We start from the raw sequence: 14,450 nt of genomic DNA on the forward strand, positions 1-14,450 counted from the left end.
GGTTGATTTCTAAGTCTGAGTACGATTATCGTGCACGATAGGTTTATGTTTTTCCATACAAATATTCAAATAGCGATCAATTGTTTGTTTACATATTAGAAAAACAACACAATGAAAGATCATTGGGTTTTGTTATTCAAAGTAAGCTCATCGGAGGTCTCGTAGTTGTGTGTTCGTCTAGAGTGCGGGAAGTCGTGATTCAAACCCCAGACAAATGAAACCAAAACCTGTTTTTTGGTAACTGCTGCTTTCCCACTAAGCATGGGACATCAAGGCGGAAGAGAAAAGACAAGTAAGTCGAAGTCAAAATAATTATTACGGCAGGTTAACCTGTCATCCTCTGGACTGTTACCTTGTAAACTAGCAAGTTCAAAATCCTGTTCAGTGTGTCTGTTTGGTACAAATAAGGTAAATATTCATATTTAATTAACCCGTTGATATTCCCGTCCTGAATATGCATTTTAAATGCCGCTGGATGTTTAACAACTATTTATCATCGTCATTCTCCTATTTTATGTAATGTTTTGAATGTTCTATAATCTTTATGTAACAATATCATATTATTTATGTTAACACATGTGAAAGTTTGACACGTTTAAACTATGAATCCTGTTCAGTGTGTCTGTTTGGTACAAATAAGGTAAATATTCATATTTAATTAACCCGTTGATATTCCCGTCCTGAATATGCATTTTAATGCCGTTGGATGTTTAACAACTATTTATCATCGTCATTCTCCTATTTTATATAATGTTATGAATGTTCTATAATCTTTATGTAACAATATCATATTATTTATGTTAACACATGTGAAAGTTTAACACGTTTAAACTATGAATCAAACAGTAAAACTTACTAATAAGCACAAAACGCGTACCTTAAAATATAGTTTATGGGTAAAATGTGAAAGAAAAGTATGTCGTGATTGAACGAGGTTTTTTTTATCCGGCTTAGAACATTAAAAAACTAGAGGCTCTAAAGAGCCTGTGTCGCTCACCTTGGTCTATGTGAATATTAAACAAAGGAAGCAGATGGATTCATGACAAAATTGTGTTTTGGTGATGGTGATGTGTTTGTACATCTTACTTTACTGAACATTCTTGCTGCTTACAATTATCTCTATCTATAATGAACTTGGCCCAGTAGTTTCAGTGGAAAATGTTAGTTAAAATTTACAAATTTTATGAAAATTGTTAAAAATTGACTATAAAGGACAATAACTCCTTAGGGGTCAATTGACCATTTCCGTCATGTTGACTTATTTGTAAATCTTACTTTGCCTAACATTATTGATGTTTACAGTTTATCTCTATCTATAATAATATTCAAGATAATAACCAAAAACAGCAAAATTTCCTTAAAATTACCAATTCAGGGGCAGCAACCCAACAACGGGTTGTCAGATTCATCTGAAAATTTCAGGGCAGATAGATCTTGACCTGATAAACAATTTTCCCCCCATGTCAGATATTCTCTAAAGGCTGCGGTTTCAGAGTTATAAGCCAAAATCTACATTTCACCCCTATGTTCTATTTTTAGCCATGGCGGCCATCTTGGTTGGTTGGCCGGGTCACCGGAAACAATTTTGAAACTAGATACCCCAATGATGATTGTGGCCAAGTTTGGTTTAATTTTGCCCAGTAGTTTCAGAGGAGAAGATTTTTGTAAAAGATAACTAAGATTTACGAAAAATGGTTAAAAATTGACTATAAAGGGCAATAACTCCTAAAGGGATCAACAGACCATTTTGGTCTTGTTGACTTATTTGTAGATCTTACTTTGCTGAACATTTTTGCTGTTTACAGTTTATCTCTATCTATAATAATATTCAAGATAATAACCAAAAACAGCAAAATTTCCTTAAAATTACCAATTCAGGGGCAGCAACCTATCAACGGGTTGTCCAATGCATCTCAAAATTCCAGGGCAGATAGATCTTGACCTGATAAAGAATTTTATCCGATGTCAGATTTGCTCTAAATGCTTTGGTTTTTGAGTGATAAGCCAAAAACTGCATTTTACCCCTATGTTCTATTTTTAGCCATAGCGGCCATCTTGGTTGGTTGGCCGGGTCACCGGACACAATTTTTAAATTAGATACCCTAATAATGATTTTGGCCATGTTTGGTTAAATTTGGCCCAGCAGTTTCAGAGGGGAAGATTTTTGTAAAAGTTAACGACGACGGACGACGGACGCCGGACGACGAACGACGACGGACGACGGACGCCAAGTGATGAGAAAAGCTCACTTGGCCCTTCGTGTCAGGTGAGCTAAAAAGTGTTACACAACTGTTCACCTGTTTATGTAATGCCACGTGATTAAATCTAAATTGCAGTGTATAATTAACCTAGAAAATTACAAAGGGTACGATGGAAGGTGAACTAATTAAAACATCAATCGAAGAAAACTAGACAACTTAATAATAAAAAAAACCCTACGAACAAGAATATGCCCATATTACACGGATTCCCCACTCGCACTATCATTTTGTGTGTTCACTGGACCGTGAAATTGGGATCGAAACTCTATTTGGCATTAAAATTAGAAAGGTCATATCATAGTGTTAAGTTGATTAGACTTCAACTTCATCAAAAACTACCTTGACCTAAATCCATAACATGAAGCCGGACAGACGGACGGACGACCGGACGAACAGACGGATGAAAAAACGAGCGGACGCATAGACCAGAAAACATAATGCCCCTCTTCTATTGTAGGTAGGGTATAAAATCCAAATTACATTTCGATGGGGTCAACCATTCCTTTGCTCTTTCAATAGACGCCCATTGTGTTACTCCTTTTAAGATTACTTGATATAAATATCCGATGATAGACATTATACAGAAACAGAAATATTTTTATTTATGAGTTTTATCATTTAATGTAAACAGTAAACCAACAAAATACTGAACGCAGAGAGGAAAATTCAAAACGAAAAATCATTATAGTGCCTAACATGATTTTGTGAGGTAGACGAAATTAAAAACCAAAAAAAAAAAAGACCTTAAAACGATCGTATTGACTTTTTTGCTCTAAAAGTAGGTAGATCGGACATATTTTGACTTTATTTAATGACTTACTTAGTTTGGGATTAATTGTAATTAGCATGTTCCAATGAGACTGAAAAATGTTGTTTTTTTTGAAAAGATGAATAATAATTTTACCTAGCGTAGCGGTGTGTAAAGTGTATTTCGGCATTTCTCTCCGAAAAATGACTTGTTGATTGGAATAAAACGTCTTATTTGAAAACTTTTTCTGTTTTTCTCCGCAATTGACTATTAAAAAATAATCTATTTACTGTGTATTTTGAAAATTTTGTGAAAATAGGAGAATTGGCATTTCTTACCTTTCATACCTATACTTTCATTGATAAAACATAACATGGACTCATCCAGTGTCCAGTTTGAAGGTCATTTTAGTTACTGTATGCACGTCCTGATTTAATCAATAGTCATGTATGAAAAGTATAAACAGTTTGAAGGTAAACCAATTATAACTTAACCCAATCAAATTGCGTAATATTTAATAACAATGACCGGTCCACATTATAATAAGTAATAGGGGTAATCTGGGTAGGGAGAAAATGTAAGATATTCAATATCTATTTTTTAGCGATAACGAATAAAAATTTGTCAACCAAAAGTTTTGCTATAATTTCATTAACATGTCGTTCTGTATTGGTACAGTTTTTTTTATCTTTCATTTATGTATTTAAGGCCGTACAAAGTTTGGGCTTCAAAAGTCCACATAATTATTGACTTTATACAGAAAATTTATCCTTTTAAAACATAAAATGTTTCGAAAACAATACGTTTCTACAAAGCAAAATCATTTCTCAAAACACTGCAAAAAATTTCATTTCGATTGGTACAGGAGTATTGTCATAAAGTGTGTTGAAATGAACAGTGGTATAGCAAACATCGAATTCCCTCACACAATCTTGTTAGGCACTATAATCAGATAGCAAAATCAAAAGCTCAAAGACAGCTGGATAACAGCTGTCGTATTTCTAATTTGGTGCATTCATTTTCCTTGTGTATAAAATGGTAGATTTTACCTGGTTTTATAGCTAACTAAGCCTCTCAATTGTATGACAGTCGCATAAAATTTAAATGAAACAATATATAATTTGTTTGTTAATATTTCTATTTAATACAAAGAACAATATTATTCAAATGTCTTTTGACTGCATGTATAAGATTTTTTTTTGTGTTTGAATCAACAAATGAATTATCTTAACCATAATTTTTTAAAAGATTTTAAATTGTCTTAGATATTAAAAAATAAGAAAGTTAATCCAACAAACGGCAATAAAGCTAAAAAAAAAAAACTTTTAAAGAAAGTAATGATAGTGACATATGATAATGAGGTTATTTACTGGTATTTTGTTTGTTCTATTATAATCAGTTATTACTATTTACTTTCCAGTGGGCGTTTGTAACTAACAAATGATCTATAAGTTATGTGTATAGTATACAGGAAAATATCGGGATTACAATAACTCAATATCAGTACATTTACATGATTTATAGAGAATTTGATTATATAAAGATTGTTTTTAATATATTGTTCACGCACACTTGTTTTATAGTAAAACTAAGCCAAACGAGTGTATAAAACATATTCATATTTTTTTTTAATTTTAAGTTTCATATGATTTTTAAAAATCAATAAGTTAATAAGACAACCAAAGACCTCCGAACAAAAGAGGATGTGAATGTCTTCAACAATACTTTTTAAACAATTTGTTATACAACTTCCAATCAAAAAGATCTGATATCTGCAGAATATTTAAGAAAATGCTCATTTCGGTTAAATTTATTGAATTTCTCTTACGCAACACGATAAATGATTATAGTGTTCTCAATCATAATATTTGACATAAAAACCTGTTGAATTCAATGAATATCTGAACAGCCTTTATGTAACATCTTCAGGGGCAATTAAGTAGGTGTGAGTGCCTCGCTTAAAACGTGTAAAGATATTATGGCAAATAATCTCATCAGCAAGATTGATCTTCATTCTAAAATTGACATAGAATAAACTACATAAAAGAAATGCATTTATTTGAGTAATCCGTCATTTACTTTACACGTCGAATTGAAGCAACAGCTCTTTAAAATTCTACATTTTCGGTACATTTCACATATGACTTATTTGACAGTATAGTCGAGTTACTCGTGGTACGTCTACAGGGTTTTTGTTTTAAGTTGTATGTTTTCTTGTGTTTTACTGTTTGAGCGTACATGATATTGCCCCTTATATTAGAGTTATCTTATTTCTATTTTCTAAGTGTATGTAAAAAATATAATAACAAAAACACAGAACTCAGAGGGAAATGATAAACGGAAAGTTCCTAAGCAAATGGCAACTTTAAAAGCTCCAACACATCAAACTAATGTAACACAACTGTCATATTCCTTACTTGTTACATGCATGTTCTTATACTTGACGTTTGCTTTTGTTGCAGTTCAGTGGTACTATTGATTTGTTCTATTTGTTACCTGGATTTGGGGTTTGCTGTATCGAAATTTGATTATTGAACAGCGGTATACTGCTGTTGTCTTTTTTTTTTTTAGAGAGGCCATGTGTTATCTATTGAAAGATAAGACGTCCGTCCCTTTCAAAAATACCATTTTCCCATTGGCAGTCATTCAAAAAACCGCCTATCATCCTCGTGGTTCAGACTTGCAGCACTCACCAATTACATAAATTGCTGATAGTATATATGAAATAATTGCCATGTTTTCCATTGGAAATTAGCAGTAAACAATCAATTAATCATGATCGACTTAATGGTTATATAAATTGGTAATTTGTTTTAGTCCTAAATATGCATGTAAAATGTGCTACTAGTGTTAACGACTAAGCAAATGATTAATATACATATCAGATACTGCTGAACACGCCCATCATTTCAACATAGAGGTTAAAGTGAGTAATATATGCTTTGTTTGAATGAGGATATTTTTTATTAGTTTTTCAGAAATATATGTTTTGCTCCGATATCGAAAGGACTTTTTTTAATTCTATTTCGTCTGTACACTTATTCGTCATTTTGTCATACAACTTTGGTATCGTCAATACTTTGTAATGAGCCCGTTTTGAAATTTTTTTCTTCGATAAGGGTCTTTTTAATAAAGGATGAGTGCCGATTCTTTAAGTTTTTATTGTTCTGTAATGACGATTTATTTGTTTTTTCGTGTAAAACTATTGTAGATAGAGGTAAACCATTTACAGAAAATAAAACCTGCACGCATGCAAATTTAATCAAATTCAGCAGTTGAATGAATCCTAATATGAATTATTACAATGCACTGACAATTTATGTCATCCTCAATTGGTACACGCATTTCCTTATGTAAAAAATGGTGGATTAAACCTGTTTGTTTTAATGTTAGCTAAACCCTTCACTCCTATGCCTTTGGCAATACAAAAAAAGTAAAGTTAAATCACAAAAATACTGAGTTCCGAGGAAATTCAAAACAGAGAGTCCCTAATCAAATAATAAAACACATCAAACGAATAGGCGTGAGTTTCTAAAGTTTATATTTAAAAATTAATTGAAATACACATAAGACTATTCATCAAAGCACGACACATAATGTTATATAAACGCTTTCATCACACCTTTAAATGTCAACAAATCTTTTAAATACTATTTAATTTCAAATGCAAAGACAGTGGCGTAGTATTATTAAATGAGATTGTACATTTTAGCCTGAGGAGTGCATAACTAATTTTTGATTCGTTTTATCAAGCACTAGTAACGTTTAAAGATGAGTATGAGGTTTTGTTTTCAAATTTGTGTTTTTTCCTTTATTTTCTGCCACTATGTTGACGCTCAATTCCTTGCGGGAAACTCAGGGTGGCCGCCAAGTGGAAATGTTATACCCCGTGTGACCGCACCAGCACGTAAGTAGAAAATAAAAATAACTAATGACTTTATTCTATTGAACTAGTATGTATATTTGTTTAGGGGCCAGCTGAAGGACACCTCCGGGTGCGGGAATTTCTCGCTGCATTGAAGACCTGTTGGTGACCTTCTGCTGTTGTCTGCTATATGGTCGGGTTGTTGTCTCTTTGACACATTACCCATTTCCATTCTCAATTTTATTAACATTAAATTCATTCTGAATACATAGTATATGACATGATATAGTCGCTTGCACATTATGTTTGTCATTCAAAATGGCTTCTCAAATCTAAGGTGTCAAATAAGGCAGATTACGGTATCCGTAATGATATTCAATTGAGGAATTCTGGTTTTATTGCGTTAAATTCATTCTGAATACATGTTATATGACATGATATAGGTGCGTGCACATTATGTTAATCAGTCAAAATGGCTGCTCAAACCGAAGGGCTCAAAATGACCTCTAATTAGTAAATACTTGTAGGATCATGTTCGGTCAATAGTCACTGAAGCGTTCGTGGCACAAAGTTAATGCATACATGTATACGCAACTGTTTCATATTAATACACAATGACAAAAAAAAAAATCAAAAAATCTGAATGTAGCAAAAATATACAAAATGGCCACCCTGTACAATGCTTTGATATGTTTACTGTTTGATATTTTGGTGTAAAATTTCATCTTCCACACGCTTGACTTTATTATGTATATGTTGAGGATCTTGGAGTGTCTTTAAAAGTACCCACTGTAGGTAGGACAAAACTGACAAATTAAGATCGTAGTCGATATTACCCTGCCACAATCGGTGCTTCTAACTATTATCACTAAGGTTGAAAGTCAGGTGATCACTAATGATCAAGTACTTAGACCGCTTGGCTACTGTGGTATTCTGTAAGTCGAGGAAGCAAAGTCATTATCCGGACCCAAAAATAGGCATACCAGCAACAAAAACCAGTACACATGATTTTTAACAAACCTTTCTGAAACTGTCTATTTATAAATTATAAAGAAACTAAAAGTTTCAACTCCCCGAGGCACGGTTTGCCATCGATACATTTGCTATTACTTTTATGTCATGTTTGTCAATACAGCTCGTAAAATGTTTCGATTCTAATACATCATTGGCTTTTAGATATTCGACCTTGAGTGTTCCCAATTAATGAATGTTATATCTGTAAAACGCTTCAGATACATGAAATTAATAAACAATATTAAGCAATTCTGGTTAAACTAGCTTCCCTTATTCAAAGCTATGATGCATAGCCCGCCTTCAGCTATATCGTTTGTCCTCCTTGTTATAATCAACTCTTCAATTCCTGATTTATTTTCGGATTTTTAATGTGGCCTTGAGCATCACTACTGACGAAATGCGCATTTGAAGTGTAAATGGTGCCGTTTATGTTATTACTACCACTAGGGTCATAACTTTTCTGATGGACCGCTACCAGAGATTATCACCAGCCCAGTACTGAAACGACAGCAAATGCAAAACCAAGATTTTTTTACCGACAAATGACATAAAAAATTAAAAACATATAATTTTGAAATTCATCAAATTGTCTCATTACTCTTAACCACTGTTAATGCTCCTTACCCCGCCCTGATTTTTCTTACTTGTCTTGAATATTGTATTCGTCAGTTGTGAATGACAAGGGACATAATAAGTTATTTATCGTAATTCGCTGAATGTCTAATAACAACATTTTATTTCACCAATGTATTATACAATGTCATTAACTATCTTTGATTAAGTTATGATGTAATGTTATTCACAGTTTAATAAGAGTGTAGTGTGTGAATCTACTACACTTTTGTATGATATTACAAAAATAATGACTTTAGTGGTGTAATAAATAACGAAGAAAAAAAAAGTAAAATTGAGAATGGAAATGGGAAAAATGCCAAAGAGACAATAATCCGACCAAAGATCACCCAACAGCCGAAGTCCAACGGGTCTTCAATGCAGCGAGAAAATCCCACACCCGGAGTAGGGCTTTAACTGGCCCCTAAACAAAAATATATACTAGTTAAGTGATAATGGACGTCATACTTAACTCCCAAATATACACAAGAAACTGAAATAAAAATCATACAAGACTAACTGATCAGAGGCTCCTGACTTGGGTCAGGTGCAAAAATACAGCGGTTGTTTTTTGAGATCTCAACCCTCTCTTATACCTCTAGCCGATGTAGAAAAAAACACACACAACAATACGCACAGTTAAACTCAGTTAAAGGGAAGTCCGATTCCGATGTCAGACTAGGTAACAAAAGAAACTCCTTTGGCTCAAAATGTATATTTTCAATTCATAACAAAAACAAAGGATATGGGGTCACTATCAATGAGACAAAATCTGTACATCTGTATAAAAAGCAAAAACAAAAAGCATAGGAAAAGCGCTTTTATTGCTGTTCTTCATCTTAAAGTTGGGAATGAAACTATGAAAGGCTGATACATATAATCATTGGAGTAAAGTAAAATAAACTGTTTCGCATATGATATAACACAATGTTCAAAATGGAATATATACGAGAAAAATTTAAAATAAACATTAGTAAACATAATCTATATACATGGTGTCAGTTTTTTTAAAATTGTCACCAATTACAAAAGATTTACTACTCGCTCGTTCAGCTCAGTTTCAATACAACAAATTTATTTTCCTTTTAAGCTCGATGCAGTGCAATCAAAAGTATCAACTGTGAAAAATATGGTTTCAATGTCACAATGTTCCCGACTTTTCTTGGGCATCTAAATGTAGAAGCTGCTGATGCCCTGCTGACTCACACATTTAAAAATACTATTGTATGTCCAATTCCAAGACAATCTGCTGAATTGATAGGATGTGCCATTATTCTTCCGCTTTGTGAAATGGGTAAAAAAGTGCCCCCATGCCAGGAGGATTGCACAGGTAAAAACATAAAGTATTATAAGTATTTTGTATGTTCAATATTTTTGATGATATTCTTTGATAATACGATCGAGGATCTAGTTAATAAAGTACTACAACATTTTTAGTTTGATCTTTAGTCTCCGTCGTTTATATAGGCTTTGGTTTTTCAAATACGGCCTTGAAAATCACTGAAGAGACATCTTCAATTGTCGTACTAGAAAGCAGAAAACTAGGTTTTACAAACAAAACAAAAACTTCGTTACATTTTCTCAAAAGCCAACTAAAATTATTGCAATGGTTAAATAACCGTATCTAATTGTTAGCTTCTCAGCCAAGCATAACTGACATAAGATTGAATACAAGTAAAAAGTATAACACAATTTATAAAAATTACAGTCAATGTTTGCCAGACGTAGTCATATCTAGTTTCTAGATGTAAGTAAAATTTGTTGATTTTCAAAATGCCGATTAATGAATTTTACACGAAAATTTGATCATATTGACCTTTGATCCATGAATTATAAACAGATTCTAAAACTGCATTTAGTGTGATACGATATTTATCCACTCGAAACAGTTAACGTTTCAAATTTAAAACGCGAGGCTCGCTGAACGTTTTGAATATCTAAAATGTAACTGTTGAGAGTGGACAAATATCGTATGACACGAGATTTGGTGGTTGAATCTGTTTCTCTAATGCTTTTATAACAATATGCAGGCAAACTTATTCTTTTTTTCGAATGATCTGCAAAAAGATGTGTTCTTTCTAAGTGACGTTATCAGGTATGGTCGTCTTTTTATGCCGTCACAATAGGAAATTCAGAGGAAAGCAAGAAGATTCGACGTCATCATCGGATTTTAACCAATGAAGAACTGAGATCAAATGAACCATACGTTGATTACATTTTGTTAAACAACGGATGCAGAAAGGGATAAATTGACGAAGAATTAGAGAAATGGATATATATCGACGATGAATATGAATCAATCATTTATCAAAAACGACAAAAGCACACTTCGCTATATGTATACATTCTTCAATATTGAAATTAACATGTTAAGCATACAATTCAATAAAATATTGTTTAATATCAAATCTTTGTAAATACTATGTTGAAATACATTCAAAGTTTATATTAATAGTTCAAAACTCGTAAATCTCAAAGCGTTTTTACAGCAAGTAGAATATTTTGTGATTGTTCATTTATTGGTTAGACAATTTCTCACTTCTTAAGGATTATTTACCCTTTTGTTGATTCACTGCTAAATATATGGAAATTTTATAGAAAATCCACAGCCTTTATCCTTGTATTCAAATATTTGGCAATCTGTTGGCTGATAGATATAAGATTATTGCATGCAGTGCTAGCATCGATTTACTTAAAAACACAAGTTTATTAATGTAGTTATTGGTTAAAACGAAAAAAAGTATGGACCAAACCAAGTACACCTTTTAAGGTGCACTCGACTTAAGTGACTCAGTACGAGGTATTTTGGAATTTACAGGTTGATTAGAACTTTTTGTAAAAAATGAACACTTGCACATCATAGAAAAGCAAGTGAGTAATCTATGTTTCAAATTTTATAACACAAATATCTGTATTAAAGGCTGTGTTTTTTCTATAAAAATCTTGGTTTATTTGCCACAAAGTACTCTTTTTCTATTGAAAGGAAACAGTAAATAATAATACTTTGTATCAAGTACCCCCTTGGTATATGTACAAAATGGCCTATCTCTATTGTAGTTTTGATACAATTGAAGTTTAAAAAATTCGTACAAAAATGGCTACAGAAGGGGTCATAAACCATAATGATACATTCATGGCAAATTTTAACTCATCAAAATGTAAACAAAAAAAACATAAAAGTGTTCAAAAGAAATGCAAATAATCTTCCAAAAACAGAAATTCTATTTTATGTTTCGAAAACGAAACGCACACCTGACATATAAAATATCAATACTGGTATCTATGAGTTAATTTAAGATTTTGGATCACCAGGCTGAGCCCAATAGTCAGAACTTAGTCGGAAGTACTTTTATCATTGATATGGTCATAATTATAAATAAACTGTTAACAAATATTTTCATATACTCAGGATTATCTACACAAAGAATAACTAACCTCAGCTGTAGTTGACATACCTTTCGGAATTATGTTTTTTCCTTTTTATATAACTTTTTATGGCCCCGCAACGAAGTTGTCGATGCCACATATTTTTACCCTTGTCCGAAATTTCCGTAATTCTGTAATTCTGTAATTCTGTAATTCCGTAATTCCGTAATTCCGTCATTCCGTCATTCCGCCATAACCCATTATACGGAGTTTTTTTCTAAACGCCTTCAGATAATGAGCTGATTTTTGGTATGTGAGTTAACCATGATTAGTTACAGATCAAGTTCACGTTTCGCTCCGCTCTGGTAATTTTTGCGAAATTACGGGCTTTGCACTTTGATAAATTGTTGAAAAATCACAGTTATACAGACTTTTTTTTCTAAACGCTTTCAGATATTGGGATGATTTTTGGCATGTGAGTTAATCAATATGAGTTACAGATCAAATTTAAGTTTTGTTCTGCTCGGCTAATTTTTGCCGAAATTACGGGCTTTGGACTTTGATAAATTGTTGAAAATCACAGTTATACGGACTTTTTTTCTAAAGACTTTCAGATATTAGGCTGATTTTTGGTATTTGAGTTACTATGATGAGTTACAGATCCAGTTTAAGTTTCCTTCCGCTCGACTATATTTTGCTGTAATTTCGGGCTTTGAACTTTAATAATTTTTACAAAATCACAGTTATACGGACCTTTTTTCTAAATGCTTTCAAATATTTGGCTGATTTTTGGTTTGTGAGCTAACCATGATGAGTTACAGATCAAGTTCAAGTTTCATTCCCTTCTGCTAATTTTTGCAAAAATTTAAGGGTTTACAAATATGAAAATTGTTGAAAATCACAGTTATACGCACTTTTTTTCTATACGCCTCCATATTTTGAGCTGATTTTTAATAAGTGAGACTACCATCATGTTTCTGTCCACATGTGTTATTGAAATTGCAGATTTTTCAACTTTTTGAGACGGGCCATTCGTGTCGCTGTGACCCATCTAGTTTGATTCTGCGTCACTGATGAATGTGTTTTTTTTGTAGACAAAACACACATCTGGCGTACAAAACATATATCTGGTATCTATGATGAGTTTGTTTACTAGTTTTTGTAATGAGTTTGGTATACTATTTCAGTACCGTTTGAGCTTTTGATTTTGCCATTTAATTAGGGACTGTCCATTTGAATTTTCCTCGGAATTCATTTTTTTTTGTGATTTTACTTTTCATTTTTATTCCCTTTGCAGATGTTATCACGCAATGCAGAGTTAATCAATCCCCAGGATATGAGATGTCTCTCAGAATATGTACTTTATTTCCAAAAAGGTTGTCAGGCATTAATTGTATCAGAATATAAGGTAGGCAACCATTACTGTTATTGTGATAATATGGTTACTTGTGAACTGCAATTCATCCACATAGTAGGTGGTGCTTTGCATTAATATATATGTTAAAAGTGTTATAGTCTAGTTAATTAAGATAACTATTGCCATTCGAATTATATTAAAAATAAACGAAACCCTATAAAAATGAGAATGGAAACGCAAACGGCGTCAAAGAAACAGCAGCCCCCCAAAAAAACAGAAAACAGCCAATGGCTACTATAATAGGTCTTCAACACAGCGAAAAATCCCGTATCCGGAGGAAGGCTTCAGCTGGCCTTTTAAAAAAAAGATATATTAGTTCAGTGAAAAAGGACGCCACACTATCTACGAAACATTAAAATGATCTAAAATACTAAAACTAAAAACAAAAACAAAAACGCAGGACAGACTAGAAGTTCCTGACTTGAGACATGCGCAAAATGTGCCGGGGATAAAAAACTTTGTGTGATCTCAACTCATCCTCTATATCTCTAACCAATTTGGAATAAACATCCACACACATCAAAACGCAGAGTAAAATTTCAATTTAAAGGAAGCCCGATTCCGATGTTGGAAGAGGTATGCTCATGTATCATAGATCTATCATATATTGACGCCAATTTTTTTCGTTATTTTGATAGTAGAACAATCTAGAATTACTTTAAAAGATATTTTGTTTTGTACTGCATGTATTTCTCTTTACGTTTACGTTAAATTTACGTTTAATTCTGATCTTTTTTTTATAGGTATGACATAGGAGTGAAAAGATATTTGGAAGCTCAACATTTGAACATGCTCTTTACAAAACAATAAAAATTACCAACGTCACAATTTATATTAAATTGCTTTTGTCTTTTTTCAATACTTCAAACAATTAACATAGATAATTAGAAATGAAGTTTTTGATTAGTATTCCGATTTCTATTGTGTGAATGAAGAATATCCTGCATTTAGTTAACTAATGTACAAAAAAATAGTCGTAAAAAAATATATTTCTATAGCATATTAATAAAGTATCATGTTATTCTGCTTCTGTGCTGAACGGTAATATTAGAACTTCTGTTTACATCACAGTTAATTTTTGGGTCTTAGACGAGGTCCGTACTAAGCCATTTCGATTACAAATGCTTTAGAAAAGAGGAACGAAAGATACCAGAGGGACAGTCAATC

The 14,450-nt window shown here is 32.5% G+C and overlaps 1 long non-coding RNA gene across 1 annotated transcript; it reads left to right on the forward strand.

The window, feature by feature from the left end:
• Positions 1-6,710: 6,710 nt before the first annotated feature.
• LOC143057507 (uncharacterized) lies at positions 6,711-14,122 on the forward strand. The gene is made up of 4 exons (XR_012972726.1): positions 6,711-6,916; positions 9,591-9,830; positions 13,164-13,274; positions 14,027-14,122. It is a non-coding gene; the product is annotated as an uncharacterized LOC143057507 (long non-coding RNA).
• Positions 14,123-14,450: the final 328 nt, after the last annotated feature.

This window comes from Mytilus galloprovincialis, chromosome 13, assembly GCF_965363235.1.
Source record: "Mytilus galloprovincialis chromosome 13, xbMytGall1.hap1.1, whole genome shotgun sequence".
NCBI classification, from domain to species: domain Eukaryota; kingdom Metazoa; phylum Mollusca; class Bivalvia; order Mytilida; family Mytilidae; genus Mytilus; species Mytilus galloprovincialis.